Below are 16,779 nucleotides of genomic sequence, written 5' to 3'. Positions count from 1 at the left end.
CTCTGTGTCTGCTTACTTCGGCGCTCGGAGTCATTGTTGTTCAGTTTGAATTGGAACCGCAATAATAATTCTAGCATGCCTGCACACTAACTATGCTAGAAGAGGTCGCAGCAGTGACGAACAATTTTCTAGCATTCCCGGTGGGACCCTATTTGTTTAACTACTTTTGTAGTTATTGTCAAAAAATGTAGAGAATAAGTGATCCAATTGTTGGAACCGAACCTCTAACGTCAACCGCACTACCTCTGGGTGATAATGTGCAGGTTCAGGCACCCCCAGGTGAAATTAATTTGAATGTTAAGCCAACCAAAAATTAGGATGGACCATCCATGTCCCACCCCATCCTTTTGGATGAGGTATCGGTTGTACTCCAGGATGTTCATATGAGCATCCAAATGATATAGGAGTGTGGGAGATCCCAGGCAAAACAATTTTGTCAATAGGATGAAAGCACTAATCGTTACATGGCCAACTGGACCAAGGCTATTCATCGATTATTGGCTGTAATGACAGAGCGAACGTAGTCAGCATCGCATCACAATAGGAGCTTGGTTAATAATGATATCCCATTCTCATTGACACCACCGTTATAGCGTAACCCACCACCAGTTCCTCCCCCAGAGGTCAGGAATGTGCCGCTTCCTATGGAGATCAGGCAACCTGAGTGCGAGATTAGAGAATTTGAAAATAGAAATCATGGATCGCCAATTGGGGTTCACCCACCGCAAGGTCTTAGGTTTCAGGATAATTTTAATTGATTCGGTCCGGATCATCCGCTAGCCGTGGAGCCTCGACGGATCAATCATGACCAAATATTACAACTTGAGCAGGAGGTTGCTAGCCATGTGCTAGGCCGCAACGCTATTCCCACATATTACAAACCATACCCTGAATGGGTAGACCGGCAACACCCATGTCGAAGAATTATCAACCAGATTTTGCCTTATTTTCTGGCAAACACGGTCAGTCAACCATCGAACATGTTGGCCAGTTTACTATGCAATGTGGTAAACTAGCCAACAATGATTATTATAATTTACAGTTATTCGGTCATTCATTAACTGTCATGGCCTTTACATGGTATTTGAACCTACTGTCAAATTCAATATACAACTAGCAAGAATTGGAAGAGAAATCCATGCCCAATTTTCTCCAGAAACATGGACTTAACCATTGCCGATCTCGCAAGATTCTGGCAACGGCCTGGAGAACCATGCGAAAGTTATATAATGTAATTTAAGCATGCGAAGAGCCACCTTAAGGTAGTCATGATCAAGGTCGAATTCATGCAACTTGCATAAGACAGTATGGAATACAAACTTCGCAAGAAGTTTGTAAGCACAAAATTTGCTGATTTATATGACCTTACTAAGAAGGTTTCTCGTTATAAGGAATTACTTCAGGAAGGGGATAGGCAATTTGTTGATAGGAATGTATTACAATGATCCTAATTATGAAATTGCAATGGTCGAAGTAGTGGATAAAAAGCCATTGGTATGCTCGGCATTGATTAAGGAAGAATCGACCACCCTAACTGCGCAGAAGGCCCAAAGTTTATCAAGGTTCCTATTAATCATAAAATACATTCGGTCAATGAATTCCAAAAGGTTAAGTATTGCAAATGGCATGGGTCTCGATCTCATTCCACTAGTAAATGTGTTATTTCGAGGAATCTCATTGAAGATCACATTAACCGCAGATTGATGAAGTTTTCAGAAAAGGAGAATGAAGCAATGTTAATTGATGTTGACCCATTCTCGGCCGGCATGGAAGTGAACATTGTTACTGTTGATTCGAGGGATCGATTGAGACCAAAGATTACACTCGATCCAAAAAATCTACAGAGAATGCCCGGCCAACCCACACTAAGGCGGCGATGGACACCCCATTATCAAGATGCACGTTCATTAAGCGGTCGAAGGAACTATCAAAAATATCACTTCTATGATCGTTGTACTCGGGAAATCCCTTCATAGTCGAGAGATCCTTCCCGGATGGCAAGGGACGACTTCGACCATAGCCAAAATTATTATTGGCAAAGGCAATAAGCATCCAACCGCCGATTGCGGTGGGGACCACCCTTAACTAGGATGGCCAAACCTCCTACTACACAAGGAGTATGAAAGCGAATCACCCACCCAAAGTTCAAACCTTCTCCCAAAAGTTTTGACTAATACTTAGAAACATTAATGGCAGAGATAAAGAGCCGCGACGAGAAGAGAAAGGGAAGGAGATGAAGTACCTCCTCAACCAGAACCCCGACTACCCTGCCCATTTTGGAAAGTTCTCACACTCGATGAACAAGTGACTATGAATACAGTCGAAGCTGTGATACCACCTGTCAGTCAAGAAAATAAAAATTCCCTCAAAAGCATGGAGAAATCGCGAGGTCCTAAGGAAGAAGACAACACTAGTAACTTGTTAGACTACTTTAGTTAGGATTTCTCTTGAATGAAGAATGGTTGCCTGGCGAACTCACGTCTACCACAAGTATGTTAAGGAATACAGGGGTTGATTTTCTAGTCGACTTTAGGACAGACAAGTGCCCTAGTCAAACCGAGAAGTTGAGTCTGATACACTAGGGGGGGGGGGGTTTGGGCAGTGAAATTGTGTTTGGTTCGTTGCCACCCATGGTGTTTCATTGCAATATGGTTTTTAATTTTCTATCTAGTTTTCGAGCAAGGCCAACTCAGCCAAACACAATGCCTAGAGATGTAAAAGTGGACGCTTCCCCGATAATTATACAACATGATTTTTTCCTTACGAGGAGGGTAAACAAGTTAGGGCATTGCATGTTAACATGGTTACTGTAGCGACCGAAGGTACCACCAACAGAGTGATTATAGATAAACCCACCAATAACATGACGCAACATCTCAAGCCGTTGTAAATATCGGGCCATTTAGATGTATGCCTTGTTACAAGGATTTTGGTAGATAGTGGGGCCGCAATAAAGTTGTTACCAAAGAGAATGATGGCAAATTTAGGGAAAACCATAGCTGACTTGATTCCATCAGAGGTGACCGTTAGTAATTTTACTGGTCATGTTACCAACACTCATGGTGTCTTACTAGTCGACCTCACTATAGGCACCAAGTCTATCCTGGCAACCTTTTTTTGTATTTGACACATCATCAAGCTACAATTCTTGTTAAGGAGAGACTGGATTCACTCTTTCGCGTGCATCCCATCTTCTCTTCACCAATTTGTAATTTTTTGAAATTAAGAAAAGGTCGAGCTGGTCTTGGCTGATAATAAACCTTTTTGGCCACATCGAATGTCAATGAGGCATATTATTATGGTGAAGAAATAGGGCCCATTAGGTTCACGGGGAGGAATAAAAACGGTTGCCCAACTGGGGTTACAGTAAGAAAAATCTAGGCAGATCATGTGGGCGATACCAAAAGTGACCCAGGCAAACAAGACTTACCCAAAGGGCATTGTCCTTTATTGGTCAACTGCCCATTATATTTTTGGAGAGATATCATGATTATGAGTATTGAGTGAGTATTGAGTCGATGAGTCAAGTGGGGCCCATATGAAGATTGTTTAAGACATTGCCTCAACTGGATGTGTTCTCAGAGCTCATCATAGGTAAACTTAGCCTCACATCCCAAATCCCAAAACACCCAGGTAAACAAAAGCCTTAAGAAAAACTTAGAACAACATAGGTATTGAAAGTCTAAAAACCTGGTTTCAAAATGAAAAATTCTTTAAGTTTTCAGCTATGTTCGATATCATCGATTATTAGTCGATACAATCGAACACTCAGTATCAATGAGATTGAACTGGTCTCAATAACATTGAATTGAGTCCTCTTTATGTCCAGCAACCACAAAGTTCATTAGACAAAATATTTGATAAATCTAAAGTACATTCGATAACATCGAATTTCAAATATCGATGATATCGAAGGACAGTCGATGATATCAATAGTCTCAGAGCTCTATCCAGCAAAGGTTTGGAAAATATTCTTGATATTGCTCGAGGAATCGAAGGACAATCGATATCATCGAAATTCAAAACTCGATAATATTGACATAGTATTGATGACATCAAAATGGGTCAAGTTGATTCCTGCAAGTTTTTGAAAGAAAAACATCTAAATGTTCAAGGAATCGAAACCCACATCGATCTCATCGAAATTCAAATCACGATGATATCGATATAGACTCGATATGATCGAATCAGGACAAAATTGCTCCAACAAACTTGAAAAGAAAAATCTTATGTGAATGATCGAGGAATCAATATTGTCTCGATATAATCGTAATTCAAAAATTGATGAAATCGATATGAGATCGATATCATCGAATTGGGTCAAAAAGTGTCCAACAAGCTTTCTTAAAATATTCATTAAAAAGGTAGATGAATCGAAACCACTATCGATGATATCGGAATTCAAAATTCGATAACATCGACGCATGTTCGATGTCATTGATCTTCAGTCAAAAAGTTTCGGGTATGTGCTTCAGTTGAGTTCACATCATCGAACCCTGTCTCGATGGAATCGAAAGTATACGTTTAACGACATCGAGCAGGACCAATGAGATTGAACTCAGTCCGACTTGACATATTTATTACCATTGGAACTTTTTACCTATATATAGGAAGCTTGCTCTTGGTTACTAGTGAGAAAAATAGAGAGAGCCTTGATAGAGTTTTGCATACTAACCCTAAGCTCTTTTTCTCATGGAAGTCCATCCTTCAATCCACCCTCATCATTGATATTTAATAGAGTGGATTGAGGAATGAACTTCCTCATTTAAGGATCATCCAGCTACTATCGTAATGACAAATCATTGAGCTGGGATATCTTAAATGCTTGAATGCTTGGAATCACTTCTTCTCTAAAACAGGAAAAAATTTAATAGAGTAGGATTCCAACATATCCTTGACCCAACCCGTCGCCTTTATTAGAACATCATCAAGTGTTGCAGATCAAATGAGTTGAAGAATCTTCATTATCAAGGAGGAGATCCTCATTAACATGTTTAATAGGGCTCGCCTACTTATCTTTAAGTCATTAGAGTCCAGAGACCCTGTTGATCATTCCTTGTATAGGTTTGGGTCACAGGTGCTTTTCACCCCTTTTAAGTCCTCATAGGAGGCCTTTGACGGGAGAGTACGTATGGGTGCTGTGTGTTTGAAAAGGCCTAGCTATGAGTCTTAGAGGGGGGGTGAATAGGACTATGCCAAATTAAAATGATAATAGTGAAATTTAAATGAATAAACGAAAGATAACACTTTAAGTAATTCACAATATAGAAATGTAAAGCAACCTCAAAATTCAAGTCTTGAGAGGTTGATATAAATGTTGTTCTAAGGACAACCTTACACCATAAAAACCAAGGGTTTATGGCAGGACAACCTTACTAAAATGGTTTAAGTATCAATATCTCAAACCAAAGAGGAATGAAAGGAAATAGCAATAAATAGAAAGTCTAAACTATTACAACATTCCCCACAATGCTTGAAATGTAAATATTACAACATTCACATTCACACATACATCCCACAAACTTGAATGATTAAAGATATAGAAAATAAATCACACATCCACAAAACACAAAGAGTTATAGTGGTTTGCCTGTGTGTACACCAACTATTAAACAATAGCCACACAACTTGCTACTCCACTCCTAATATCCTCACACAGGGGATATTAGCGTTCACTATGAAAATAGGTTTTTCTCAGGTTCACCTAAAACCCTCACAATTGTGTCTTTTAAATGGGCTTACACAATTCAAAAACTCCACACTTTGAGTTTTCTAGCTCTCCTCAAATAACCAACACTTAGAGATTTTAAATTAAATCAAGTTCAATGTCCAATGTCTAATACTCACTTTGAAATGGTTCTAAGTTCTAATTAATTTTAAATTAAATCAAGTTGAGCTAGCTCTATTTGATTTTGATTCCAAGAAGTGGAATATCACAATTCCTCTTTCAAATCCAATTGGAATGCGAAAATAAAATCAAATATAAAAAGTTAATAAAAGAGAATATTAAATATGCACAATGTAGCTTAAAAAGAACACAAACATATCTCTTAGAGTGATATCTTGATTTTACTTGAATTGGATTATCAAACTCTGAAAATTGTGCTCTATTTATAGTTTTAGAAATCGCATCTTCCACTGGTCCTTTGGACACTACGACTGGTTGTAGGACCAACAACATTTTGAAATTTTGACCGCGATCAGATAAAACCGTTCCACGACTGGTCGTAGGCACTACACAACTGGTCATGATTCCTCCACGACTGGTCGTGACTTGCCCACGACTGGTCATGAGGAGCCAGGAATAGTTGTTGGAGTTTGAATCATAGCTACTGGACTGGTCGTGAACGAGTCGACACTGTTCATATGATTGGTCGAGCAGACTCCAGGACTGGTCGTAGCTCAACCAAAAAATTCTGAAATTTTGCAACAGCTTAGGACTAGTCTTGGAATTTCTTGGACTGGTCGAGCCAGTTCTAGGACTAGTCGAAAAGAGTCCAGAACTAGTCTAAGAACAGACCAAACACTTATAAAATGATTCAATTTTAATTATGAATACAAAATGACCTACCCTAAGGTCAATCTAAGGTCATTTATACCTTAAATATAAAGTATGGACATTGAACCTTTATTTCTTCAGATGATGGATGATCTTTGAAGTTCATGAGACTTGAGATCTCGACACATGATGAAGCTTGAACTTGAGATCTTTGAAACCTTGAACTTGTAGTTCTTAAGTTGTATTTCACCTTGAGTCTTAAACAAGATCTCGCAGCTTTAAAACTCTGAAGCTTTAGAGAAGAGAATAATGTACTTGACCTTGCATTACTTGAAGTAGATCATTGTTCTTGACTTGCAGCATTGTGTTTGGACATGTGATTCATTACCTTGAACAAATGTATCAATGTGCTACACAAGACACAGATTGTGGTTTTGGCACTACAAAATTTGAGAATTAAGGTAACAAATAACCATTGCACTTATAATCTTCCCCTTTGTCAAATTTGCGACAAAACACATTCCATTAAGAATAAGAGTAAGAGTAGCATCACATGCTTAATAAAGAATCATGCACTTATAAAAGAAAACCAGTTACAGCCTAGTTAAAGAATCATGCACTAGTTATCATCAACTAGCACACATTATCAAGTAGTAGGCAAAACTCCTCCTTACTTACTCCCCCTGAATAGCACACATAAATCCATAAAAATTATGCTACTACCCCACATCCATATCCATAAAAAATCAATCAATCCAAAGAAATATTCTCCCCCATTTTGTCATAATATGACAAAGGAAGCAAAGAAGAAATGGAAAAGGAAGACTTAACAAGAGAGTAATAAAGGAGTTAATTAGGCAAGATATGAAAGATATATAAGCAAATTCAATGTTCACATATCATTAACCAACATATACCATAGTCAACCAAAGTAAGTCTCGCAAACTGAAAGAAGGCAAAGTAGTATAAGAGTTATTACAGACCATAGGATAAAAACACCTAATCAGATCTTGAAGCAGGAGCAGGTACGGTAGGATCAAGTTGATGAAGGCCTTTGTTTAAGCACCTAAGATACTTGCACATATATTTAAATTGTAAATCATGAGCAACATTCATGTTCTCTACCTTCTCCTCAAGTGCACGAAGACGAGCATCAAAATCGGATGGCTCATAGTCAAGATCATTAATAGAGTCTGATTCAATTTCATCAAAAATGTCATCCATATTTATATCATGAAGAGGAAGATCGCCACCTTCTTCTACATTCCCTGCTTCAGCTCCACCACCACCCACATCCACTTGGCCAGGAGCCAGTTCTAATTTCATCTTATTTATATTTGAATTGTTAAAAATAAGATGATGAATAGGAGCCTCTCCAACAGGTATAGTAACTAGCATGTGAGTAGCTAACACAGTCATAAGATATGCAAATGGAATATCACTGTGTCCAGGATGGAGATGAAATTGAATGATCGAATGACAGATCAAAGAAGGAAGATAAACTTTAGTACCAGAGATGATGGAATGCAAAATCTGAACCATGAAAGAGGTGATTTCAATTTTGTTACCTAAACGCGGATACAGATTTGAAATAAAGATTCTGTGAAGAACTCTATATCTAGGTAACAAGTACTTGGAAGCAAGCGCATTTTCCTTATGAGTCCATTGCACAACTATGTTGCATAATGCTTTAGTGAGCATGTGTTTTTCCGATTCCAAAGGTTTCTCAACTAGAGTGTGAATAGTAATACCCTCGTCAATAAGAGGTATGTCCATTAGAGCTGAAATCAGATGACGGTCAATTTCAAATGGACCTTCTCTAGTCGCTATTGTAAACGTTAAATTCTCAGTCAAAAAATCAGAAATGCAAGCAAACATAGCCTGCACAATAGACTGGTATGCTGGCCCACCCCAATGTAGGATGTTATCCCAACCTACAGATTGGAGAAGTGGAAGGAGACTAAAAGGAGAAATATGTTCAATATGGACAGGTCGCTCAACAGTAACATTGAGTAATCGTAATTCTCACACATGTGATGGATCATCTTCGGGTGACCGAAGATTGTGCCTTATTAAAAGAGTTGATCTAAATGAGGAAGCACTACGAGAAGTTTTCTTTTTCCCTCTAGCATCCATTTGCAACAAGAAAATCAAAGAAGTAAGGAGTTGCAAAAGATATGGAATGGGTTTTCTCAAAAATAGATTTGGGTGAAGTAAACCCCAAAATCTTTAAGAAAACTTGAAATCAAGCACTCCAAGGAAGAAAATGAAGTGATATGCATTTAAATCTAGAAGGAAAATGAAAATAATGGATTAACCTTGAAGAATCAAGAAGTTGTGTATGACTAGTCATGCTACGGCCCGTTGGAGAGCAAAGAAGAAATAAGGAAGGAGTTTTTTCCCAAATTAAAGTGATCTAGCGCACTACACGACTGGTCGTGGGATGTCCTTGACCGGTCGTTCCACGACTGGTCGAGTACGTCCTCGACTAGTCGTGTAAACATAAAAACATGCATTTTTCTTATAATTTTGAAATTTAAACAAATAAATTAACAAATATATATTTATAATACAAAAATGCTAGATTAATCAATTTAAATTGCACATACCAAGATTAAATTTCAATTTATTAAACCTGCTTTTGTCGAGCGATTTAGTGAAAATGTCAGCAAGTTGAGTCTCGGTCGGAATGCAATCCAAAGAGATTGTCTTTTCTTCCACTAATTCATGAATGTAGTGATATCTAATGTCAATGTGCTTGGTTCGTGAATGATGGATTGGATTTTTATATATATTTATTGCACTGCAATTATCACAAGATTAAACCATTGAATCTTGTGCAATCCCATAATCGCTTAACATTCTATTCATCCATACAAGCTGAGTACATGCATTTCCTGTTGCAATGTATTCAGCCTTAACAGTTGAGAGCGATACAGAACTTTTCTTTTTGCTAAACCAAGAAAGTAAATAATTTTTGATATAGAAACAACCACCACTGGTTGATTTCCTATCATCAATATTTCCAGCACAATCAGCATCAGTGTACCTAGCCAACTGAACACTAATATCATATGGATACCAGAGACCCAAATTAGCTGAACTTGTGACATATCGCATAATCCGCTTAACAGCAATTAGATGAGACTCTTTAGGGTCAGATTGATATCTAGCACAAATACCAACACTAAAGCAATATCAGGTCTACTTATAGTTAAATAAAGTAAACCGCTAATCATACTACGATATAATTTAGGATCCACATTTTTACCTATAGAGTCTTTTGAGAGTCTTAAAGTTGTAGTATCAAAATTTTTTCAATTCTCAAATCCGAACTTTTTAATTAAGTTCAGGACATATTTGGTTTGAGAAATAAAAATACCATCAGGTTATTGTTTTACTTGTAACCCTAGGAAATAATTCAATTCCCCGAGCATGCTTATTTCGAACTTAGATTTCATTAAATCTGCAAACTCAACAGTCATGTTAGTACAGATAGATCCATAAATAATATCATCAACATAGATCTGAACAATTAAGATATGATCGTTATGTTTCTTAATAAAAAGAGTCTTACCAATACTTCCCATTAGAAAATTATGACTTAGTAGAAACTCAGACAATTTTTCGTACCATGCCCTAGGAGCTTGTTTCAAACCATAGAGAGTCTTTTTTAGGCGATAGACACAATCAGCATTCTTAGGGTCTTCAAAACCCATTGGTTGTTCAACATAAACTTCTTCATGTAGATCACCATTTACAAAGGCACTCTATACATCCATTTGATAAATTTTGAATTTTCTAAAGTAAACAATGGATATAAATAGTCTAATTGATTGAAGACGAGTTACTGGGGCAAATGTTTCATCATAATCAATGCCTTCAATTTGAGTGTACCCTTGTATAACCAGTCTAGCCTTGTTTCAAATTATATTACCAAGTTCATCAAACTTAATTTTGAAAATCCACTTAGTTTCCATAACATGTTTATCTTTAAGTCTAGGAACAAGATACTAAACATCATTTCTCACAAATTGGTTAAGCTCTTCTTGCATCGCTACCATCCAATTTTCATCAGTAAGAGCTTCTTTTACGTTAGCCGGTTCTATCTGGGATGTAAAGCACGCGTAATTACATATATCTTCTAGTTGTCTGCAAGTGCGCACACCAGTGAGAGGTTTTTCAAGAATCTGAGTGGTTGGATGATCTTTGATAGTCCTCAGTTCAGAGTTATTTTGACTTGATGAAGTATCTGGTTTGTCAATTAAAAGAACTTCATCATTATCTGAACTTGTGGTAGGTGTATTCAAGTGATCATCAATGACCATATTAATGAACTCTTGAATAACACCAGTCCTCTTATTCAGTACTTGATATGCTCGACTATTTAAAGAATATCCTAAAAAGATCCCTTCATCACTTTTAGTGTGAAACTTGCCCAGATTTCCACGGTCATGTAAAATATAGTACTTGCTGCCAAAAACTCGAAAGTATTTGATAGTAGGCTTCTTATCGAACCATATTTTATAAGCTATTTTATTATAAGTTTTACTTGTATAAACCCGGTTGATTATACAGCATGCAATATTTATAACTTCAGCCCAAAGATTTTTAGGGAGCTTCAGACTATTCAACATTACATTTCCCATTTCTTAAAGCACACTATTTTTTCTTTCAACAATTCCATTTTGTTGTGGAGTTTTGGGTGTAGAGAATTCATGTGATATTCCCTGATCGCAACAGAGTTTCTCAAAACTGCTATTCTCAAATTCTGATCCATGATCACTATGGATCTTACAGACTTGAGAACCTTTTTACGTTTGGATTCGTTTGAGAACTCTTTTCACTTCATCAAGGGTTTCTAATTTATCCCTTAAGAAGGTTACCCAAGTGAATCTCGTATAGTCATCCATGATTATCAATATATATTTTTTGCCACCTCGACTCTCCATTCTGGTTGGTCCTATAAGATCCATATGGAGAAGCTTGAACGGTTTTGATGTGGCATTGGAGTTCACATTTTGTGAGTACTCCTAGCTTGTTTGCCAATCTAGCAGTCGCCACATATTTTGTTTACTTTCTAAAATTTAGGTAGACCTCTTATCAGTTCTCTTTTTCTCAATCTATATAGATTGCGGTAGTGTACATGTCCAAGAGGTTTATGCCATAACTCAATCTCATCGGTATAGACAATGTAATACGATTGATTAGATGAGAATATAGCAGTTTTCAGAAGTTCTACGACCACTTAATATTACAGAACCCTTTTTATTTAAAATTTCACAACCTTGGTTAGTAAATTTTACGCTATGATTGTTATCACATATTTGAGATATGCTTAACAGATTGTGTTTTAACCCTTCAACGTATAAAACATTTTTAAATAAGGGAAGGTTAAAGAGTTGAATCGTACCTTGGCCAGTAATCCTGCAGTTGCTACCATCACCAAATATGACTGAACCATCAACCATGTCTTTAAAATTAGTGAATATACCTTTATCACTAGTCATATGCCTTAAGCATCCACTGTCTAAGTACCAATTTGAGTGACTTGTAGCTTTGAAAGCCGTGTGGGCAACCAAGCAAGTAACCTTAAGAACCCATTTCATAACTGTTTTGGGTTTAGGAGTATAGTTGGTCTTCTTATGTTTGCAGTTATTATAAGAATGACCCACTGAGTTAGATTTTAAGAGCTCCTTAAGCAAATTAACTATTTTTTCAGCTAAAGGTTTTGGTTCTGATTATTATAGTTGATATGGTTACTTTTAGGTATAAAAGATTGAAAAGTTTTGATATTTTTAGAAAACTTTTGATTAGAACTTTTCTCTTTTGAGTTTGAGGACTCTCCTTTTACAAACTTAGGAGGAGTATTCTTCTGTTTAGGAGGAATATCTCTATCGTAGCCCAAACTGGATCGGTCGCCACATTTTCTTGATCTAGATAAAAGTTTTTCTAATTTTGGATCACCTTGGGCATACTTCCATGTATCCTTTAAACTCAAAAGTGAAGGAACTTCAAGTTTAAGTTTTTCATTTTCAGATTTTAGATTTTCAATAAGGGAGGTTTTGAAATCGAAATTACATTTCGATTTTTTAAAGCAATCTGAAATGTGGAATTTTTCTAAAACAAGAGTTTCAAAATTTTCTTTAAGATTCAAAAACTTTTCTTTCTGAAGTTGAAGTTTAACAGCAATTTTACAACTCTCTTTGTAAAGGGCATTATAAGCATCTTGAAGATCTTCTCCATTTTCATTATCACTATTTAAATTTTCTTCACTAGTTGAATCATTGTTATCTGAAAAAGTAAACTTGGCTAGAGTCATAAGGGCTTTGACTTCATTGCTCGACTTAGTTTCATAATCTTCTGATTCAGAAGAGGCTTTAGAGCCAGAGGATTCATCCCAAGTAGCTAACATACCTTTTCTTTTAGGTTTGTCCTTTTTAGGACACTTGTTTGCTAAATGCCCATATTCTTGGCAGTTGTAACATTGACTATCTTTTAAAGATTTCCAAGTTTTAGATTTAGATCTTTTCTTGTCATTAGATTTTTGAAAATCAACCCTCTTTTTACTTTTGAAAAATTTGTAAAACTTTTTAGCTAAAAGGGCTATATCATCTTCGAAATTTTCTAAATCAGAATTGCTATTGTTTTCTTGAGAGACATTTTTAGAAGATTTAAGGGCAATAGATTTACCTTTAGGAGCTTTAAAATTTAACTCATAGGTTTGTAAAGACCCAACTAATTCTTCTACCCTCATATTATCCGTATCACGAAGTTCCTGGATCGCAGTTACCTTAGAATTGAACCGTTCAGGAAGTGAGCGCAGTATCTTTGTACATACTTTACTTTCAGGGATTTTTTCACCAAGACCCCACATAGAGTTCACAATGTCATTTAATCTAGTATAGAAGTCCATAAGCATTTCATTTTCTTTCATATGTATTTCCTCAAATTTGGTTGTGAGGATTTGAACTTTAGATTTCTTGACAATTGATGTTCCCTCGTGTGTCATTTCTAAAATATCACAGGCTTGCTTTGCAGTATCACATGATATAATACTTTTGAATTCATCTGGTGATAGTGTGCAAGTGATTGCATTTAGTGCTTTTGCATTGGGACTACTCTTACTTTTCTGAAGAGTGGTCCAAGAAAAATAAGGTGAGATTTTCATAGATTTGGATCCATTGATACCAGTTACTTCAATGGTAGAGGGGTCCATTCAGTCACTGTGGCTTGCCACACATTCTCACCCATGAATTTTAAGAAAATTCTCATCCTGTCTTTCCAATAGGCATAATTAGAGCCAGCAAATGGAGGAGGCCAATGACTGAAAGGCTATTAAAATTTAACATCTTATAAACAGCTTAGATCGATTAGCTCAGGAAATAAATTCAAAAAATATAACAAAAGCCTCGAAAAGGCCTAGCTATGAGTCCTAAAGGGGGGGGGGGGGGGTGAATAGGACTATGCCAAATTAAAATGATAATAGTGGAATTTAAATGAATAAAGGAAAGATAGCACTTTAAACAATTACAATATAGAAATGTAAAGCAATCTCAAAATTCAAGTCTTGAGAAGTTGATACAAATGTTGTTCTAAGGACAACCTTATACCATAAAAACCAAGGGTTTATGGTAGGACAACCTTACTAGAACGGTTTAAGTATCAATATGTCAAACTGAAGAGCAATAAAAGGAAATAGTAAGAAATAGAAAGTCTAAACTATTACAACATTCCCCACAATGCTTGAAATGTAAATATTACAACATTTACATTCACACATACATCTCACAAACTTTAATGATTAAAGATATAGAAAATAAATTACACATCCACAAAACACAAAGAGTTATAGTGGTTTGCCCGTGTGTACACCAATTGTTAAACAATAGCCACACAGCTTGCTACTCCACTCCTAATATCCTCACACAGGGGATATTAGCGTTCACTATGAAAATAGGTTTTTCCTAGGTTCACTTAAAACCCTCACAATTGTGTCTTTCAAATGGGCTTACACAATTCAAAAATCCCACACTCTGAGTTTTCTGGCTCTCCTAAGATAACCAACATTTAGAGATTTTTCTGGCTTAATCTCAAAGAAACCAAAAACATAGAAGATTTACACAAATGTAAAATACCTGGATTTCTCCTTTTGTAGCAGCTCGGAAGAACTAAATCAGAGTAGAAGTTCGAATAGAGAAGTTCAATGTCCAATACTCACTTTGAAATGGTTCTAAGTTATAATTGATTTTAAATTAAATCAAGTCAGGCTAGCTCTATTTAATTTTGATTCCAAGAAGTGGAATATCATAATTCCTTTTTCAAATCAGATTGGAATGCAGAAACAAAATTAAATATAAAAAGCTAATAAAAGAGAATATTAAATATATACAATGTAGCTTAAAAAGAATACAAACTTATCTCTCAGAGTGATGCCTTGATTTTACTTAAATTGGATTATCAAACTTTAAAAATCATGCTCTATTTACAGTTGCGGAAATCGTATCTTTGACTAGTCCTATGGACACTACGACTGGTCGTAGGACCAACAACATTTTGAAATTTTGAGCGCGATCGGATAAAATCATTCCATAATTGGTCGTAAGCACTTCACGACTGGTCGTGAGTCCTCCACGACTGGTCGTGACTTGCCCACAATTGGTCGTGAGGAGCCATGATAGCTGCTGGAGTTTGAGTCATAGCTGCTGGACTGGTCGTAAACGAGTCGACACTGTTCACATGACCGGTCGAGCAAACTCTAGGACTGGTCGTAGCTCAACCAAAAAATTCTAAAAATTTACAACAACTTAGGACTGGTCTTGGAATTTCTTGGACTGGTCAAGCCAATTCTAGGACTAGTCAAATAGAGTCTAGGACTAGTCTAAGAATAGACCAAACACTTATAAAATGATTCAATTTGAATTATGTATACAAAATAACCTACCTTAAGGTCAATCTAAGGTCATTCATACCTTAAATGTGAAGTATGGACATTGGACCTTCATTTCTTTAGATGATGGATGATCTTTGAAGTTCATGAGACTTGAGATCTCGACATATGATGAAGCTTGAACTTGAGATCTTTGAAACCTTGAACTTGTAGTTCTTGAGTTGTATTTCACCTTGAGTCTTGAACAAGATCTTGTAGCTTTAAAACTCCAAAGCTTTAGAGAAGAGAACACTGTACTTGACCTTACATTACTTGAAGTAGATCATTGTTCTTGACTTGAAGCATTGTCCTTATACATGTGATTCATTGCCTTGAACAAATGTATCAATGTGCTACATAAGACATAGATTGTGGTTTTGGCACTATAAAATTTGACAATCAAGGTAACAAATAACCATTGCACTTGCAGTGTTGACCCTTGCTCTTGTGTAGGGCATAAACTTTAGGTTCCTTGGGTGGATCCTTGGCCTGTGTGGCCTAAAACGGAGGTTCTTTGTGTGTATCCTTTGCTCTTGTGTAGGGCATAAAACCTAGGTGCTTTTTATTGACCTTTGCTCTTGTGTAGGGCATTAACTTGTGTCATGTGTAGACATGTCTTATGTACCTTATGTAGGTCCTAGAGTCAACCTTATGTAGGTTGTAACGATTTTAGGTGAACCTGCTTTGAAACCTTTGTTAGTGAAATCCGGAACACTCATGGGTTGAGTGCGTCTGCTGGGAGTGGAGTAGGTATGTAGTCGAACCACCATAAATGACTGTGTTTGGGATTGTTCTTTGCAATTGCTCTATTGTGCTTTCTTTGAATGTTCCATTGAAACATATTAACATGATTATTTAGAACTAATAAGAATCGCATCACACACATAGTCACACTATTCATCCATCATAGACTAAGTATATATATATATATATATATATATTGGTTAAATATTGAGTAGTCTTGTGATTGGATCCTCTATTTGACTTGGAAGCCATTAGAGTTAAGTTGAAGATATCTTGATAAGTTCCATATTATATCAAGATTAGCTTAATAGGATTTTAAATCGGCATAAAATTTTATAAAGTCCTATTCACCCTCCTCTAGGACTCTTTGACCTATTTCTACTTCTACTAGAGCGATCATTAACGCAATTTCAATTGGTATCAAAGCCGGTCTCTCTTAAGGGCTTCACTGCCTAGAGAGTGATCTTGACTGAAGTTGGAATCATGGCCAAAGGAGAGTGCTCATTTATAACTAGACCTCCTGTTTTTGATGGTTTAAATTATACTTACTAGAAAGATAGGATGCACTACTTTCTGCGATCTCTGGATCATGAGGTTTGGGAAATAC

This window comes from Magnolia sinica, chromosome 7 (assembly GCF_029962835.1).
Source record: "Magnolia sinica isolate HGM2019 chromosome 7, MsV1, whole genome shotgun sequence".
Classification (NCBI taxonomy): Eukaryota; Viridiplantae; Streptophyta; class Magnoliopsida; order Magnoliales; family Magnoliaceae; genus Magnolia; species Magnolia sinica.
The sequence above is the reverse complement of the archived record's forward strand: the minus strand, read 5'-3'. Positions refer to the sequence as shown.